The following is a 10,707-nucleotide window of genomic DNA, read 5'->3' as shown; positions in this document are numbered from 1 at the left end:
ACACTGATGTATTAGCTGTATGCATGAAGAAAAACCGTCGCACAGAAAGACGCTCGTGCAACGCCGTTATGTAGTGGCTTCCAACATTTCTTAGCACAAGGGGTTAACATTATTATGGGAATAGTTTTTTAAAAAATAGTCCCCGTGAGGAGAGAGGAGAGAGAGAGACGTGTACCGTTCGACCGGCCCACTAAAGCTCGCGCTGCCCCTTGTGCTGCAGCCCAGAAGGCCGACGCGTCGGGCCGCCTCATTTGCAGCCGAGGAAGAGAACCCTAGACAGACCTCAATATAAATTCCCACCAACGCCTCGTCCAGAATCCAGACCCAATAGCTCCTCTCCCCCCTTGCGGCTCCAAAGCTCCCCTGCGCATAGCTCTGGTTTCCGATTCGGTTCGTTTCTTGTACTTCGTCTCGATTTTCGATCTCAGATGAGTGGTCGTAGCGTTGATGACAGATTTGTGGACTAGAGTTTCTGATGCCGCCTCTTCAGCAGCATCTGCAGACAACCCCTTGGCTGTCTGAGCTCCCAGATCTCATCCCATCAGATCGATTTGTTCTTCTACTTCTTTGTTTTGATTGATGCGCGTTCATTACCAATTCCCGAGGATGATTTGTGTTCCTCGCGGTAATTAGTCTCGGACGCTACACGCGATTATCTCATGTGTGGTATATCCTGATTGGTGGCGTTCTCTTTGCCATTTTATCCTGGAAACGCCACATACATTCACTTGACGTCCTCTCTTATTTCTCTCTTCTTTTCTTTGTCTTCTGATTTTTTCCAGTCGATTGGTATGAATGTGGATGATGAGATGACAAGTAAAAATACAGTTATCCCTGTCTTACTTCTTTGGAAGGATGCTGAGAATACTTTTAATCTGACACCATATATGTAGTGCTGTAAGAAGAATATTTGATTTTCGTAGACATATTGTTTTTCTTTTGGTTTGGCTTGGATGGCGAGGATGAAGAAGAAAATCATTCGGATTCCCATTGATTTGTAAAAACATGAGATCTTTAACCAGCTACTTCTGACTCGTCATGCAATCTCTCAACTGGTGGATTCAGTAGTTTATTTCTTATTGGTATAGTGGTGCTTGTTCGTGTTTTTCATGGAGCCAGTGATGTTATCAAAATATTTGCTACTCTTGATGGGCAACGACCCCATTTGATGAACACGACCACCAAGATCTCTGAGGCTCTGTAAATCATCTTTTATATTTTTGATGATTCTCTGTACCTCCACAGGTAGTACGTATAAGTCTGGCGAAACAGGAAGTAATATTGTTGTCTGGAGCTGAATATTCAAATGTCAGATTTCTATCCATAGCTGATAAACGACATGATGCGTGTAAGGCATCCATACTGATAATCTAACTTAGTTTTTATTATCTGCTGAAACTTGGAAGTCACCAAATAACACCTGGCGTCCTGCTTCTTTTTCCAAAATAACTTGGCGTCCTGGCGTCCGTTCCTGGTGATTATCTGTACTTGCACATGGAAAAGTCTTTGAGATGCACCAATTCTAAAGGGCTACTCTGTGCAACGGTTGGTGCTTGCCTTTTACTGACCTGCTTCAGATTCGGTTCAGGAAACACGAGAATGCATACAAAAGAAAAGACAAATCTGAAACATAAGACTTTGCAGATAGTATGGTTTCAGGCCAAATAAGCTTTGACAGCTCGGAGTGTTTCTGTACATATTAGTATGGAGGATGATTTGTGTTCCTAGTGGTATATCTTGCTGACATATATTTTTTTATTTTTATTTTTGGGATCTGATTTTGGCGATCCTGTTTGTTCCTTCTTGTTTGATATGTGAAGATGTGGTAGGTTCAACAAATGTTAAGTTTCTTAATTGGTTTTCAAATCAAACTAATTAGTATGTATATGCATGATGAGATGACATGTAAAGTACAGTTATCCCTGTCTTATTCCCTTGGATGGGTGCTGTGAATACTTCGTCTCGACCCTTGCTTTTTATGTGCACTGATCTTTTACTAGCATGTACAATTATCTTTTTATATTGTTTAGAAGATCTTGTGATGAAATGTATTAATTGCTGAGCCAACCATTGTCACTCTTTATGTCACATTGAATTGACTCATGAACAGTTTTGTAAGAGGAGACGGAGCAGCTTCGACCTAGTCTCAGATATTTTAAGTTTTACTTAGTTTTTGAGTGGGGAACGAAAATAAGCACACAATTGAAAAATCATCTAACTGTCAGTCTAAACTACTAAGAGGCTTCAGTGTAGTACGTTTGATTGTGTTGATTTGAATCCTCATGTTAGTAGTGCCTTCCTACAACATGTGGGTCCTTGAGTAACCGTCCTTATCTGGTACCTACAAGTATTAGTAGGTTATACATGGTATCTATAATTTGTCCAAGAATTAGCTTTCATGCATTGGTTATATTTGTCCAGTGATGAAAAACCTGTTAAATCATACCATCTTTCCGGACTGATTGGTCGCTATGCGTCCATGCTGTCATTCTGTAATTCTGAGGACAAATTATGTTGAAGATCACTTAACTTTTGTTCTGAATAAGGTGTCTCTGCCCTTGATTAGTTGATCTTTCTATTTTATTTCTCTGGGCTCGAATTTCCTGAAGTGGCTAGGCTTTATGGGGATCATGAGTCGCTTCACCTACTTCTAGTTGTGATGTGTAAACTGTCATGCTTATCATTACATCTGTTATGATTTTAATTTGCCCTTTTGTATTTGGTTCAGTTCTGTGAGTCCAGTCATGTCACATCTTTGAGACCTGAGTTTTCTTCCTTGATGAAAATCATAATCATAATCCCTGAGGGCTACCAAGTTGATCTTCTGCTATTCCTTGATCCTCTTTCTTCTCTTTTGATCGACTATTCTTCTGCTTGATGTAGACGCATTTGCCTAGAACACATTTTCTTACAGCCCAACAATCAATCACCATGGTACTTTCCTTCTTAAAATCTTTAATGTGGAAGAACTGATCCTGGTGATTCATGGGTTGATTAGATATATATTATCACCTTGATTTGGTTCGGTTCGTTTTGTTGTTGTTCATTTCGAGATTCACCTTAATCTGATTCTTGTGTTGGTTAGATATATATTATCACGTTGTTTTGGCCTCTTGATGACAGGACAAATATTTTTGGTTTCAGCATTGTCCTTGTTTTATTATTAATCTGGTACTGGGTATGATGTTGAAAACTGTCTGATGATGATCAAACTAAATACTTTTGTTCTTCTGATGTGGTATCTCATATTCTCATGGCGCTGTGCGGAAGGAATCTGGAGACCTGAATTGAGGAGACAAGTCATTTTATATTATTTCTGCCCTGAAACAATGGATGTGGTTGGTATCATGTTTTTTATGTTGAAAACTTTCTGATGATGATTAATCTAAATACTTTTGTTCTTCTGATATGCTATTTCATAGTGCTGTGCGGAGGCAATTTGGAGACCTGAACTGAGGAAATACTTCATTTCTCGCCCAAAACAAGCATTATTTTATTTATTAAAAATTCTACGACTGGTGAATGGAAATGAATTGAGTGACCATCTTTTTATTTGGCCGGCTTGGGCCGCAGCACCTGAGCGGAAAACCTTAGATAAATCCCCACCTCCTATTTTCTTTGTGTATAAATCCCCACCAACGATGCCTACAATTTCCAAGCTGCAACCGCTCTTCCACTCAACCTGCATATGCATCGCTCGTCTTATTCTTGATGAATCTCGATTTTGTTCGTTTCTTGGTTGTTCATTTCAATGGTTGATGAGAGGTTGTAGTGGTGATGACAAATTTGTGGACTAGAGTTTCTGATGCCGCCTCTTCAGCAGCATCTGCAGACAACCCCTTGGCTGTCTGAGCTCCTAGATCTCATCCCATCGAATTTATCTGTTCTTCCATTTCTTTGTTTTGATTGATGGGCGTTCATTACCAATTCCTGAGGATGATTTGTGTTCCTCGTGGCACGCGATTCTTTGATGTGTAGTATGTCCTGATTGGTGGTGTCCTCTGTGCCAGCTTATCCTGGAAACGCCACATACTTTACGTCCTCATTTCTTTTCCTTCTGCTTTTCTTTGTCTTTTGGCTCTAAATGTTTTGAATTTGATTTTTTATATTTATTTTTTGTACTTATCTATTGTTATGTATGTGGATGATGAGATCACAAGTAAAAATACAGTTATCCCTGTCTTACTCCTTGGAAGGGTGCTGAGAATACTTTCAATCTGATATGATACCGGTGTTGCTGCAAGAAGGATATGATTTTCGTGAACATATTGTTTTTCTTTTGATTTGGCTGGGATAGCGAGGATGAAGAAGAAAATCATTTGGATTCCCATTGACTTGTAAAACATGAGATCTCTAACCAGCTACTTCTGACTCATCATACAATCTGCCAACTGGTTGATTCAGTCGTTTATTTCTTATTGTTTTAGCGGTGCTTGTTTGTGTTTTTCATGGAGCCAGTGATCTTATCAAAATATTTGCTACTTGGTAGAGGCTAGGGTTCTATCAGGTCTCGGACGTAGGTTGTAGGGGTGGAAGTACGGGCTGCGAGGTTGGGGACGACGGCGTCGGCGGTTGGGCGCCGTCGCGGCGTGAGAGAGAGAGAGGTGGCTAGGGTTTGGGGCTCTCGTCTTCTGAGGGAGACGACAACAAAATATACTGTTTATTGTCTGCTTAATATCGAAGGGGTACATTTGTTTATATAGGAGGACAGCCTCTCCTAAACCCTAGATAACTTGGACTCTAATATAACTTGGACTCTAAGATAGGTAAGATAACTTTGGCTAAGCCCGTAATTAACCCTGCCCAATGGGCCTCCTCCGTTGGTACGTTGTACCGGTCATAACATCTCTCCCCGCCTTCTCAAACAGCTCGTCCTTGAGCTAAACATCTGGAAACTGCTGGCGGAAATCGTCGAGCTTCTCCCAAGTTGCTTCCTCCTTTGGCAGGCCGGTCCATTGTACCAAGACATGCCAGAAGCCGCGACGCTGTTGTGCCTGTAGCACATTCGCCACCTGTGCGGAAGTTGGAAGGAGGCGGCCATCCGAAGTAGGAGGAAGGGCCGGTGTCGTTGCAGGAGGGTCCTCGCGGTAGGCCTTCAATAAGCTGACATGGAAGACGTCGTGGAGGCGAGAACCAGCTGGCAGCTCGAAGCGGTATGCAAGTGTGCCGACACGCTCTAGCACACGAAAGGGACCGGCGTAGCGAGGTCCCAATTTGTGCTTGGAGCGCGGGTCCAGATACTGCGTGGTCCTGTGGAGGAGGCGCAGCCACACCCAATCGCCCCCTGCGAACTCCGCCTCGTGATGATGAGCATCGCAGTACTTCCGAGCCAGTTGCTGTGCTTGGAGAAGACGCTGGCGTGCCTCAGCGAGAATGTCGTCGCGGGTGCGGAGTAAGTCGCCCGCCGTCTCGGATCGAGCCGTCCCAGGCTCGTAAGGGAGCATCGTCGGAGGTGGGCGCCCGTAGACCACCTCGAAAGGCGTGGTGCGCAGGGCGGAGTGATAGGAGGTGTTGTAGTAGTACTTTGTCCATGCCAACCAGTCCACCCAAGCTCGTGGACGATCACCAGTAACACAACACATGTACATGGCGATCACCTTGTTGCTTGTTGACCACCTTGGATTGGCCCTCTGTCTGAGGGTGGAACGCCGTGCTCATGTGGAGCTTCATGCCCGCCAGTCGAAAGAGATCCTGCCAGACATGTCCCGTGAACACGGGATCACGATCGTTGACGATGGACGACGGAAAATCGTGGAGGCAGACGATGCCGTCGAAGAAGGCCCGCGCCACGGAGGCGGCTGTATATGGATGACCCAGGGCGATGAAGTGCGCGTACTTGGAGAAGCGGTCAACCACCGTGAGGATGACGGACTTGCCGCTCACCTTGGGAAGGCCCTCGATGAAGTCCATGGAAATATTCGCCCACACCTGGGAGGGTACGTCCAGCGGCTGCAGTAGACCCGTGGGTCGTAGTGTCTCCGTCTTGTTCCGCTGGCACGTCACGCACGACCGCACCCAGTCACGGACCATCGCGCAATTACCGGGGATGTAAAAATCAGCACGGAGACGATGGAGAGTCTTCTACACACCCTTGTGCCCTGCAGAGTGCGCCAAGGTCAGGACTTGGTGGCGCAGGTCGCCATGGTCAGGCACGAAGATGCGGCGGCCATGTAGGAGTAGCCCCTCGTCCAAGCGCCAGGGCGTGTCCAGCTCGTCGGTGTCAAGGCGCTGGCGCAGGCCCCGGGCGTCCACGGCCGTCGAAGTTGCCCGGCGAATGTCGTTGATGAAGGCGAAAGATGGCCCGGAGCGAATGCACATGATACGGCCGGGGCGGTACTCAACAGTGAAGTCGAAGCCAAAGAGCTTGTTGATCCACTGGTGTTGCGGAACTGCGGAGAGGCGCTGGTCCATCAAGAACTTGAGGCTGTAGTGGTTTGTGCGCACACGGAATGACCGGCCCCAAAGATAAGGCCGCCAGTGGCGCACCGCCTGAACCAGCCCAATAAGCTCGCGCTCGTAGGCCGCGAGCTTGTGATGGAGAGCGGCGAAGGGGCGGCTGAAGAAGGCGAGCGGTCCCTCGCCCTGGTGAAGGACGGCGCCGAAGCCGATGCCAGAAGCGTCGCAGTCCACGATGAACGGCATATCAAAGTCCGGCATCTGGAGGACGGGTCCCGTCGTGAGCGCCCGCTGGAGAGCCTTGAATGCCGTAGTCGCCTCCTCGTCCCAGGAGAAGGCGTCGCGTCGAAGGAGACGCGTCAGTGGCGCGGCGATGAGGCTGAAGTCCCGGATGTACTTCCGGTAGTAGCCGGCGAGGCCCAAGAAGCCGCGGAGCGCCCGCGGTGACCGCGGGATCGGCGACGACGACGACCTTGTCCGCGTCCATCACTACCCCATCCGCCGAGATGACGTGCGCCAGGTACGCGACGGAGGTCGTGCCGAACGAGCACTTCGAGCGCTTGAGGTGAAGACGATGCGCTCGAAGCTCGTTGAAGATGATGGCCACATGTTGTAGATGCTCCGCCCAAGATGCACTGTAGATGAGAATGTCATCAAAGAAAACAAGCACAAAGCGGCGCAAGTATGGGCTGAGCACGTCGTTCATCAGGGCCTGGAAGGTCGCCGGCGCGTTGGAGAGGCCGAACGGCATCACCAGGAACTCGAAGTGGAATGCCGTGCTCATGCGGAGCTTCACGCGCCGCCAGTCGAAAGAGATCCCGCCAGACATGTCCCGTGAACACGGGATCACGATCGCTGACGATGGACGACGGAAAATCGTGGAGGCAGACGATGCCGTCGAAGAAGGCCCGCGCCACGGAGGCGGCTGTATATGGATGACCCAGGGTGATGAAGTGCGCGTACTTGGAGAAGCGGTCAACCACCGTGAGGATGACGGACTTGCTGCTCACCTTGGGAAGGCCCTCGATGAAGTCCATGGAAATATTCGCCCACACCTGGGAGGGTACGTCCAGCGGCTGCAGTAGACCCGTGGGTCGTAGTGTCTCCGTCTTGTTCCGCTGGCACGTCACGCACGACCGCACCCAATTACGGACCATCGCGCCATTACCGGGGATGTAAAAATCAGCACGGAGACGATGGAGAGTCTTCTGCACACCCTTGTGCCCTGCAGAGTGCGCCAAGGTCAGGACCTGGTGGCGCAGGCCGCCATGGTCGGGCACGAAGATGCGGCGGCCATGTAGGAGTAGCCCCTCGTCCAAGCGCCAGGGCGTGTCCAGCTCGTCGGTGTCAAGGCGCTGGCGCAGGCCCTCGGCGTCCACAGCCGTCGAAGTTGCCCAGCGAATGTCGTTGATGAAGGCGAAAGATGGCCCAGAGCGAATGCACATGATACGATCGGGGCGGTACTCAACAGTGAAGTCGAAGCCAAAGAGCTTGTTGATCCACTGGTGTTGCGGAACTGTGGAGAGGCGCTGGTCCAGCAAGAACTTGAGGCTGTAGTGGTCCGTGCGCACACGGAATGACCGGCCCCAAAGATAAGGCCGCCAGTGGCGCACCGCCTGAACCAGCCCAATAAGCTCGCGCTCGTAGGCCGCGAGCTTGTGATGGCGAGCGGCGAAGGGGCGGCTGAAGAAGGCGAGCGGTCCCTCGCGCTGGTGAAGGACGACGCCGAAGCCGATGCCAGAAGCATCGCAGTCCACGATGAATGGCATATCAAAGTCCGACATCTGGAGGACGGGTCCCGTCGTGAGTGCCCGCTGGAGAGCCTTGAATGCCGTAGTCGCCTCCTCGTCCCAGGAGAAGGCGTCGCGTCGAAGGAGACGCGTCAGTGGCGCGGCGATGAGGCTGAAGTCCCGGTTGTACTTCCGGTAGTAGCCGGCGAGGCCCAAGAAGCCGCGGAGCGCCCGCGGTGACCGTGGGATCGGCGATGACGACGACCTTGTCCGCGTCCATCACTACCCCGTCCGCCGAGATGACGTGCCCCAGGTACGCGACGGAGGTCGTGCCGAACGAGCACTTCGAGCGCTTGAGGTGAAGACGATGCGCTCGAAGCTCGTTGAAGATGATGGCCACATGTTGTAGATGCTCTGCCCAAGATGCACTGTAGATGAGAATGTCATCAAAGAAAACAAGCACAAAGCGGCGCAAGTATGGGCTGAGCATGTCGTTCATCAGGGCCTGGAAGGTCGCCGGCGCGTTGGAGAGGCCGAACGGCATCACCAGGAACTCGAAGTGGCCATGGTGAGTGCGGAACGTCGTCTTCTCGATGTCGTCAGGGTGCATGCGCACCTGATGGTAGACCGAGCGAAAGTCGAGCTTGGTGAAGAAGCGCGCACCTCGTCCAAGAGCTCATCCACGACGGGGATGGGGAACTTGTCCTTGGACGTCAGGGCGTTGAGGGTGCGGTAGTCGATGCAGAAGCGCCATGTGCCGTCGGACTTGCGCACAAGGAGCACCGGGGCGGAGAACGGCGATGTCGAAATCCGGATGATGCCCTGCGCGAGCATGACCGCCACCTGACGCTCGAGCTCGTCTTTCTGTAGCTGAGGGTACCGGTACGGATGCACGGCTACAGGTGCCGTGTCCGGCAGCAGGTGGATGCGGTGGTCACAGGGCCGCACGGGAAGGAGGCCCTGTGGCTCGTCGAAGATGTCGTTGTGCTGCTGCAGGAGGTCGGCCAGGAGGGGATGTGCCTCGTCCAGTGCGGACGCCATCAACTGGAGCTGTGGAGTCACGGCGCCGGAGCCGTCGATGCTTGTCCACTGAACGCGACGGCCACCCTCGCGCTAGAAGATGAGGGACAGCACATCGAGGTCCCAAAGGATGGGGCTGAGAGTGGACAGGAAGTCGATGCCGAGGATGAAGTCGTAGCAGCCCAGGTCGATGCCGACGCAGTCGATGGAGAACGGCTCGTCGCCGATGAGGACGGGAACCTGCCGCGCCACCCCCTGGCAAGCAAGGTGGTCCCCGTTGGCGACGGTGACGCTGAACTTCTCCGAGCCCGTGGTTGGAGTGCGAGGCGGCGCATGGCGTCCCCGGACAGGAAGTTGTGCGTCGAACCCGTGTCCACGAGCGCGGTGAGACGCTCCCCGTTGATCGTCACTGGAAGCAGCATCGTCTTTGCCGTCTTGATGCCAGCCATGGCATGAAGGGAGACGACGAAGGCGGTCGCGTCGACCGGCCCGTAGGTCGTGACGCCGGCCTCGGAGAGTGTGGTGGCGTCGAGCTCCGCGGTGAGGGCCTCCACCTCCGCGTCGTCGACTGTCTCCAAGTAGAACAGGCGGGCGCACGTATGACCCGGCGCATACGGCTCGTCGCAGTTGAAGCACAGGCCCTTGCGGCGCCGCTCGAGCTGCTCGGCCGACGTCAAGCACCGGAAGGTGCGTGTCGGCGCGGGGGCAGGCGCAGTAGCGGCCGGCAGGGCGGGACGTGTCGGGGTGGTGGCCGTCGGGGCGGGGCGGGTCGGGGGACGCGTGCCGCGGCCCGGGAACGCCTGCTGCAGGGCGTTGGCGCGCTGCTCGTACGCGCGTGCGTAATACATGGCCGTCTGCAGGTCTTGGGGTCGCGCATCTCGACGTCGATGCGGATGTGGTCGGGAAGGCCACCGACGAAGAGCTCGGCGCGTTGGCGAGCCGTGACGTTAGGCGCATGGCAGGCCAACGTCTGGAAGCGGTCGGCGAAGTCCTGCACCGAGGTGGTGAAGGGAAGGCGACCGAGCTCGGCCAAGCGACTCCCACGTATGGGGGGCCGAACTGGAGGAGACACAGGTCGCGAAAGCGCTCCCACGAAGGCATCCCGCCCTCGTCCTGCTCGAGGGCGTAGTACCAAGTCTGGGCGGCGCCACGGAGGTGGTAGGAGGCGATCCACGTGGTCGGACGCCATGGTCCGCTGCCCCTGAAAAACTGGTCGCACTGATTGAGCCAGTTCAGGGGGTCGACGGTGCCGTCGTAGGTGGCGAACTCCAGCTTGGTGAAGCGGGGTGGCTGCTGCACGTGTGGCGAGGCCGCGTAGGTGCCCTCGTGACGACCCAACGCGGCGGAAGGAGAGTGCTGCGGCACCACGGAGCTCCCGGCGTACGGATCGGTGTGCCCGCCGAACCCCCCGAAGGTGGGGGCGGGTGGCTGCAACACCGTCGGCTGTAGTGGCGTCGTCGTGTAGGTCGGCGTGTCAATCCACGTCGGTAGCGGGGACGGCGACGGCGGCCACCGGACCTGGGTGATCGACAGGCCCTGGGGCACGACAGTCGCCGGGGGC

At 52.9% G+C, this 10,707-nt stretch overlaps 11 non-coding genes and 2 pseudogenes across 11 annotated transcripts; all 13 read left to right on the top strand.

Annotated features, from left to right (window-relative positions):
- The first annotated feature begins 435 nt into the window (after positions 1-435).
- Positions 436-530, top strand: LOC123406632. The gene has a single exon (XR_006612294.1). It is a non-coding gene; the product is annotated as a small nucleolar RNA Z157/R69/R10 (small nucleolar RNA).
- A 62-nt stretch (positions 531-592) lies between these two features.
- On the top strand, positions 593-726 carry LOC123406666. Its single transcript, XR_006612326.1, has one exon. It is a non-coding gene; the product is annotated as a small nucleolar RNA snoR80 (small nucleolar RNA).
- A 67-nt stretch (positions 727-793) lies between these two features.
- On the top strand, positions 794-886 carry LOC123406581. Its single transcript, XR_006612251.1, has one exon. It is a non-coding gene; the product is annotated as a small nucleolar RNA R38 (small nucleolar RNA).
- A 70-nt stretch (positions 887-956) lies between these two features.
- On the top strand, positions 957-1,037 carry LOC123406570. Its single transcript, XR_006612242.1, has one exon. It is a non-coding gene; the product is annotated as a small nucleolar RNA R12 (small nucleolar RNA).
- A 76-nt stretch (positions 1,038-1,113) lies between these two features.
- Positions 1,114-1,198, top strand: LOC123406501. Its single transcript, XR_006612191.1, has one exon. It is a non-coding gene; the product is annotated as a small nucleolar RNA SNORD24 (small nucleolar RNA).
- Positions 1,199-2,414: 1,216 nt separating this feature from the next.
- On the top strand, positions 2,415-2,507 carry LOC123406493. The gene has a single exon (XR_006612183.1). It is a non-coding gene; the product is annotated as a small nucleolar RNA SNORD96 family (small nucleolar RNA).
- Positions 2,508-2,737: 230 nt separating this feature from the next.
- LOC123406562 lies at positions 2,738-2,809 on the top strand. The gene has a single exon (XR_006612235.1). It is a non-coding gene; the product is annotated as a small nucleolar RNA R66 (small nucleolar RNA).
- A 384-nt stretch (positions 2,810-3,193) lies between these two features.
- Positions 3,194-3,297, top strand: LOC123406545 (annotated as a pseudogene).
- A 69-nt stretch (positions 3,298-3,366) lies between these two features.
- Positions 3,367-3,462, top strand: LOC123406541 (annotated as a pseudogene).
- A 303-nt stretch (positions 3,463-3,765) lies between these two features.
- On the top strand, positions 3,766-3,860 carry LOC123406628. The gene has a single exon (XR_006612290.1). It is a non-coding gene; the product is annotated as a small nucleolar RNA Z157/R69/R10 (small nucleolar RNA).
- A 62-nt stretch (positions 3,861-3,922) lies between these two features.
- On the top strand, positions 3,923-4,037 carry LOC123406669. Its single transcript, XR_006612329.1, has one exon. It is a non-coding gene; the product is annotated as a small nucleolar RNA snoR80 (small nucleolar RNA).
- A 99-nt stretch (positions 4,038-4,136) lies between these two features.
- LOC123406584 lies at positions 4,137-4,228 on the top strand. Its single transcript, XR_006612254.1, has one exon. It is a non-coding gene; the product is annotated as a small nucleolar RNA R38 (small nucleolar RNA).
- Positions 4,229-4,296: 68 nt separating this feature from the next.
- On the top strand, positions 4,297-4,376 carry LOC123406574. Its single transcript, XR_006612246.1, has one exon. It is a non-coding gene; the product is annotated as a small nucleolar RNA R12 (small nucleolar RNA).
- Positions 4,377-10,707: the final 6,331 nt, after the last annotated feature.

This window comes from Hordeum vulgare, chromosome 6H (assembly GCF_904849725.1).
Source record: "Hordeum vulgare subsp. vulgare chromosome 6H, MorexV3_pseudomolecules_assembly, whole genome shotgun sequence".
Taxonomy (NCBI): Eukaryota; Viridiplantae; Streptophyta; class Magnoliopsida; order Poales; family Poaceae; genus Hordeum; species Hordeum vulgare.
Note: the sequence above shows the minus strand (reverse complement) of the source record. Positions and strands in the feature narration are given on the sequence as shown.